The following is a 7624-nucleotide window of genomic DNA, read 5'->3' as shown; positions in this document are numbered from 1 at the left end:
GTAGCAAAAAGCTTTAAAATTTGAAGCTAGATTCGTAGCAACAATTTGTAGTTAGAATGGTAGCCAAGATTCCTAGCAAAATTAATCATAGCAACTTTCAAAGCTAATGTATGTAGTAACTCGGTAGCAAACTATGTAGCTAAAATTTGTAGCAAAATTCTGTAGCTAAAAAACCGTAGCTAGATTACATAGCAAATTTCGGTGGCTAAAAATCCGTAGCAAACATATTTGTAGCAAAATCCGTAGCTAATGTAGCTAAAATAGCAACGTCTTTTTTTGTAGCTAAATCCATTGCAAAATTATGAATCCGTAGCTAAAATCCGTAGCAAATAGATTAGCTGCGAGACTTATATCCACGAACCAAATTCGTAGCAAATTTGTAGCAAAATGGGTGTTTGCTACGGATTTGCTACAGAATTAGCCGTAGCAAATACCTGTTTTTGTAGTAGTGTAATATATGGTAGAATAAATTACATATTACACAATATGAAAATAAAAGTTGTTGAAATTCATAAATCTCTAAATATTTTTTGTATACAATATTTGTAATTTTAACCTACATATCAAAATTAGTAGTTTCGTTTTGTTTTTATTTCAACTTTAGATAATGAAACACATAACCTACCATGCATTAAAACAGGTTGCCTCAAAAACAAATCAAACTATCTATAGTGATTGACTTTAGCTTTTATTAATCTTTATTGCAAAACAAACATAAAGTTAAAATTTCTTTATTTGAAATTAATTATTTTATCTAAATCAACGTGAAAATTTGTTACTTATAAAAACTAAATATTAATAACTAATACAACATACTTATATAAAATTAAAAAATGTATTAAAAAGAGAAAATAATTGATTAAGAAGGAAAAAAAGGTTAAATATAAAACTATTAATAAAAAAAGAAATGTATTTAATAAGAGAGAGAGAGAGGGGTGGGGAAATTTTATAAGAAGTTATCTTATGTGATGCCATGTGCCATTAAAATCTTTATTTGTTATATAGTATAGATTAATGACGTCTAAGATGAACGTACTTGTGAAACCTTTATAAATAATGACTTGACATTTTTTTTAATTGCCTAATGTGTGATAAACTAACATATGTTATAACGAAAAAAATAAACCTATCTTCTTTTAATTTTCTTTTACTAATTTAAGAGAATTTAAAAAAAAAAAAAACTACATGTATTTTAAAAAGTTTATGGCATACAACAATTACATTTTTTTTAATGACTAATATATAGCAAAATGGCTTGATCATTTTTTCGTAAAAAATATTAAATGTGTTACTTTTTAAGGTATTAATTCTTATTATAGAAAAAATATTATTTTCTTTTATCTTGTATTACATGCTATCATATCATATCACATTACATTATCATAAATCATATTATATTATATCATCTTGTATCACTAATTAGCAAACATTATAATATAAACAAATTACCTAGATCATATATGGAATTTATAATTTATTTTATTACCTCATCAGTTACTATTATGTCTTAAAACAAGTTATTCAAGTTCACATAAATATTTTCACATGATTGCATCTGATATCTGATATGTAATTAAAAGAAAAAAAAATTAAAACAAAAAAAAGTAGAAAAGCTCGCTATATATATATATATATTAGGTTAAGCCGTCACACCTTCGCTATATATATTAGGCACTTAAGCCCTCACAAACAATACTTCGGAGTTTAGTGTCTCTTTCAGTCTCACAACCAACAAATCTAAGCCATGAAACTGTATGTGAGGTTAATCCCTTTCATGATCGCATGGTGATTCTTTCTACCTTTGTTGGAATCGGTGGTCTCGGAATTCTTAAACTCACGGTAATATGTTACTTAATCTCAATTTTATTTTCATAATCATAATTACTAGCTGGGATCATGTTTTTGGTTTGTTTTGCCCAAATTTCTCGTGTGTCATCACAATAATAGAACGGTATTTTTATAAAGCAAACCGAAAGCAGGATTCCTTACAAAATTGAATAAACAAACACATATGCTATGATGATTATATATATGTTGAAATTTGCAGCCAGTGGTTGTTATTAATAAACCAAAATTTGATGATTTCTGAAAATTATAGAAAACATTTTGTTTTGAATTTGAAACCATTGGTCAGATCTACTAATGAATGTGATACAGGTGCTTGATTTTGATATAAGATGAACTGAATTTGCTGAAGTTATCACATATGATTCGCTCTGTCCGCGTTTTTACAATCAAATCTACAGATTTCAATTACTTGACTTGATCTAGTTTGGACTAATGCTTGTGAGTGTGCAAATAACAACTGGTCATATCAATTTTTAAAACCTAATTGCGGTAGATCTAAGTGATCGAATATTATTTGTTTGTTAATTGTTACCATTTGTGTGTGGATCTGATTTCTATGGCTCTATGCTATGTCTGATCATCTGTTGTTAATACTTGAATATAAATCTGATTTTGCGTAGAGATCTGATGTGTTGAATTGTGATTTTAGATCTGTATCACTGTTGACCGATTTTTGTTAATCCATATTAACGAACTTATTATGTGGTCTAAGTCCACATTTAGATTAGAATATCATAATCGGGAAAGTGTATATTGGATTATTAAGCATGTAAGGTTAGATGTGAAACATCCACACTACGTAGTTTTGTTAAAAATCCTTCATAACTATAATTCCTTAAAATCAGTTTTGTCAAAACTGGAACCTGGTCTCTACTCTCCATTATCGTTTTGCAGCATGTCCGATGGGGACTCTAAAGTGGTGCAGGTTCGATTTTCTCTTCATCAGTTCTCCACTAAGACCTAACTAAAAATATACCCACTGTTTGAATACATTGTGTTAAATTTCAAAACATGTCCATTAATCAAAAGCTGGACTACTGATATTCAAATGGGGAAATCAAAATAATACCTACATGGTCAGTCAGTCAGATGGGTACATAAAAAAATAATTGATTTTGATGTTTGGGTTGTTTGAGATATTAGTTGTAGACCAATGTTAATTGGTTTGGATCTTGGAGATGACGATTGAATTAACGCGTTAAATTTTTGAAGGATTTTAACAAAACTGCGTAGTTTTGGATCATTTTCTATCTGTCCTTACATGCTTTAGGCTTACCTCATATTCCCTTTCCCCTATTATAATATCTATTAATCGTATGGTTTTGAATTCCGTGCATATAACTCATTTTATGTGTATGTGTTACATGCTTTAGGCTTTTAGTGTTAGATATCAAGAACATTTATTTAAAGATTCAAGAACATCTTTATACGCGGATTAAGGAAAGAAGAATTTTAATTGAATCAATCTAGGGTTACAACCAAAAGTACATCATGTACAGATGATGGGAATTATACAACCCTAATCTAAACATCGTATCCTTGGAGAGGGTGCGACGGTTTTTTAAAATAATTCTAATTTACGTTATTGACCCTATACTACAATAGTACATACAATAATAACATGAATTGTAAAAGTGTAGTTTACATCTTATTTGGATGATTTTCCGTTTTGAAGGGCAGAATCTAAGTATTGGGTCGAACAATTGGTGTAAATAACATTAAAACACCATTTCTCATAAATAACATTTATTTATTTCTGATATACCTTATATCAACTATTACTTTTTTAGATATTTGTTTGTTATATCAGATATAATATTCCCCGTGTTAGTTATTTAACTTGACAGTCTTGTTTACGTTTAAATCGCATTTAAGCGTGTGCTTCTAGACAACAGATGTTGTTAGATTTGAACTGTTATATTCGTGGTTTCAGCTACACAAGAGGAAGCAGCTACAGCATATGACTAGGCAGTCATACAATACAGTACAGAGGTGCAGTTGCTATTACAAACTTTGACATAAGCTATTATTCTGAACACGTGGATGCTTCTCCTACTGCTCATGATGATCCACCACCATCTAAAGATGGTGACACAGAATATCAACAGCAAGGAAATTAAGGGTTGGTGTCTAAGAAGCAGAAGCTGAAGTTCAAACAAGATAATCCATGGAGCTTAAGTATGGAGTCTTGTTTCTTCGTTTGATTTATTTATATTAGCTTACTACTGAAGTTCACACCATTATGCTATTTTAATGTCATATATTATATAGTTTTATTTATTAGTAGTTTTAATTCTATTACGGGCTATTACTAATTATATTAATGTTAAACTTTAATTTCCTCTTATATTCCCTCAAACATATGTTTTTAGAGCCGAGGGTCTCCCTGGAAGCCACCTCTCTATCCCATCTGGATAGAGGTACGGTGTGCCTACATCCCACCCTCCCCAGACCCTACTTATAGCTTGCTATTGGTGGGATCCCACTGGGTATGGTTGATTGATTGATTTACTACTATGATTTTGATTTTGACTTGTCTCTTGGTAGACTGCAAACGCTGTTCCTGTTCTGTGCATGGCAAGGAATGTTGCTTGTAATGTTAGAGGTGGTTTCTTCAAGTAAGTCCGTTATTTTAATAAGATAAATATCATTTTTATAGTTTATAAAATACCTTAGCTTATTTAGTTTTGATGTGTTCAGAGCATTTGTTGAGAATTATTTAAGGTTTCTAAACACTTTTACGAAGATGAAGCTTTGAGTTTACTTTCTGCACCACATGCTTGCAGTTATCTAATACCAGAGGTGAGTAAACAAGATATCAGGATGCTAGTTTTATACCAAATGGTAATTATACAAGTGTCCCAATGTCAGAAGGAGTGGTGCTGAAGTTTCTCATCAAACGAAAAGTTTGCTAGAAACGTGGACCAAAAAACTGAAAGAAACGCTCCATTTGCGAGCATCCAGGGTTCACCATCATTTAAATATATGATACCTTCAGATAGTAAGTACTCTTAAAATGTCTTTAGTTTGTTTTTTTATTTATTTTCGAGTCATAACCTAATCAATATTATTTCAGAACCTAGCTTACTTGGCCCGATTCAAGAACCTGGTATATTGAACAAACCGCATGCTGGTTTTCATCCTTTGTCTCGTGGTACTCCTAGTTCTTTCTCTGCTGGGTTTCAACCACTCGTTTCTGAACCAATGCGTGAAGAGGTGATTAACTTTAATCACTTGCTAATATTGTCCTTAAAACATGTTGGATTTTGATTTACAAAGTTTTGACTATGATTTCTATTTTTTATTTTAACTTGGATTGTTGGATTATCTACAGGATGATACAAAATCGAATCTTTGGCCACAATCACAAAGTTTGATGATTAGCATTTTGTCGTGAAAGGAAATGGAAAGATTGAAGACCTTCCTAAACTGTATTTAGTTTAAGGGGGGTATAGATAGTTAAACTAAACAAGGGGTACTTTTGTCATTATTAGAAAGTATGTTTAATATGTTATTATGCGTTTGTCTAAGTAGAAAAGTTAGAATATGACTTATATTCGTTAGGGTTAAATATACAACATTTCAATGAAACACTGTGACTATTGATAGAAAATAAATAAATATATATATATATATATATATATACCCACTGACAATCGTTGTAAACATAAGATTGATTCATATCAAGAAATATTATTTCAATCTTTGTTTACTTTTTATAAGATTACTTCTTGATTTACTAAGTATATAGGGATAGGTTGTAAAAGTGAACTCTAAAAAAGTGGGAATCTAGGGAACGCTTAATAGCCCTTGGATTAATTCAGCTAACCGTTGTGATCATGTTTCAACTCTTTTATTGAATTAAAAGTTAAAAAACACAGAGTTGTAATATTGTAATTTAACTACTAGGGTATAGCCCGTGTTACACACGGGTAGAAAAACATATCAACAAATCGTATAAATATAGACAACATATTCAACCAACACAAATATGTTTCGAGCAAGATGATACTTTTCGGCTACAAAAGTAATAAACTAATTATTAATCTTAATACAATAGGTTATAAGAGATCAATAAGAAACTTTAAAAAATAAAACCAGCATAATACAAATGACATTGTCATTTAGCAATCCAAACATACTACAAATGCCAAATATTGCTATTAAATAAAGTAACATATTCAAAAATATTAATAAAAATATATAGGAAGAAAAAAACATAAAGTAATTGTTAACATCATTACTTTATTTAAAATTAATTTCATTATATAATTCTTCTTTAATTGTATACATTAATTTTGATATTTATGCGTAATTAAAAATTATTCAAAAATTAATTAAATGATAACTGCATCATTTGAAATTAAAAGTACAACTCTAATACAATTAATATGTTATAAACAAAATGGATTCATATGTTATAAACAATTACAAAAGTTTAAATAAACATACCTATCTACCTATACTATGAGTTTGACAACAAAACCTTGTCATTTTTCATAATCTACATACATATATATATAATATGCAAGTAAACATAAAAGTAATATTTATAAATTTATCTAACAGAACAACGTAATTGGTATACATTCATTCATACGTTTATATAGACATTATTGGTTATAAACTTGCTATTAAACTCTTTTCTATTTGATTAATTTTTAGCTATCACATGGAGCTAATGTTCATATATATTATCAAATAATTGTATTTGTAAAACAAAGAAAGTGTTATGGTCAAAGACGTCATAAATTAATTAGTTGTCAACATATATTGCAAAAACTTATATTCAAAACAATTTACATATATAAAAAGTATAAATTGTTTTGAAGTTGGCAAAATATAACATTATAAATTATATTTATATCATTTTGGTCAAATGATAGTTAGTTATCACAATATTTGAAATCATTCTTAAAATACATAAATCTTTGTAACAATATTATTAGTGTAATTAAAATAAATTTGAGTTTAAATAATTTAATTTGACTTCCATAATTACTCGGGTCTTTTGGAAAGCGTTAATAATTTGACTTCTAAAATTAAGTAATTTAATTTGACTTCCACAATTAAGTAAATGGAAATCAAATGGTAAATTAATTAATTACCTTAAATATCTTTAAACAAAAATCAATTGTCATATATTGAATTAAAGGTAATTAATTTGCAATGATTTACGTGAACTTAAATGTTGGTTATTACATTTTTAATTTAATAATGGTTACCATACCAAAAAACTTACCAAATAGAAACTAATATTTAATAAATGATTATATGAATAAAATACATTTAATATTAATCAGAAATAATATATAGATAATATAAAATTGTGAATCACCAAAAGAACTTCACTTAATACAAGTAACTTTTGAAGAAATTTTTAAATAGAACTTGGCCAATAATCAAAATCATGGAAATGTGAAAACACTACGTGAAAATTAACCGTCGGACACACGAAAAAAGTGTGGCCGTAGGCCTTTAGCCACACACATTTTGTTCAGGTCATATGTGGCCAAATGTTGCGATACCGTGGGTATGATATGGCCACACACAATTTTTAGTGGCCTTATGTGGTAGTAAGTGTGGCTAAAGGGTACAAGCATTAGTTGCTGGCCATCAAGAAGTCTCTCCAATAAGTGTGGCTAAACGGTAGAAAATGACGACATGACTATTTCCTATGAGTGACCATTGCACGTATATAGCCACATGAATTATTATTTCAGCCACATGAATTTTACAATAATGTGGCCAATAGGGTTGTGTTAAGCTTGCATTG

The 7624-nt window shown here is 29.0% G+C and overlaps 1 long non-coding RNA gene across 1 annotated transcript; it reads left to right on the top strand.

Annotated features, from left to right (window-relative positions):
* Positions 1-1630: 1630 nt before the first annotated feature.
* On the top strand, positions 1631-4684 carry LOC143576672 (uncharacterized). Its single transcript, XR_013142984.1, has 3 exons — positions 1631-1839; positions 3782-4026; positions 4396-4684. It is a non-coding gene; the product is annotated as an uncharacterized LOC143576672 (long non-coding RNA).
* The last annotated feature ends 2940 nt before the right edge of the window (positions 4685-7624 follow it).

Source organism: Bidens hawaiensis, unplaced genomic scaffold (assembly GCF_021521415.1).
Source record: "Bidens hawaiensis isolate Kalapana, Puna unplaced genomic scaffold, B.hawaiensis_p1.1 tig00028259_1, whole genome shotgun sequence".
In the NCBI taxonomy this organism is placed as follows: Eukaryota; Viridiplantae; Streptophyta; class Magnoliopsida; order Asterales; family Asteraceae; genus Bidens; species Bidens hawaiensis.
This window is presented reverse-complemented; position numbering and strand designations above follow the sequence as displayed.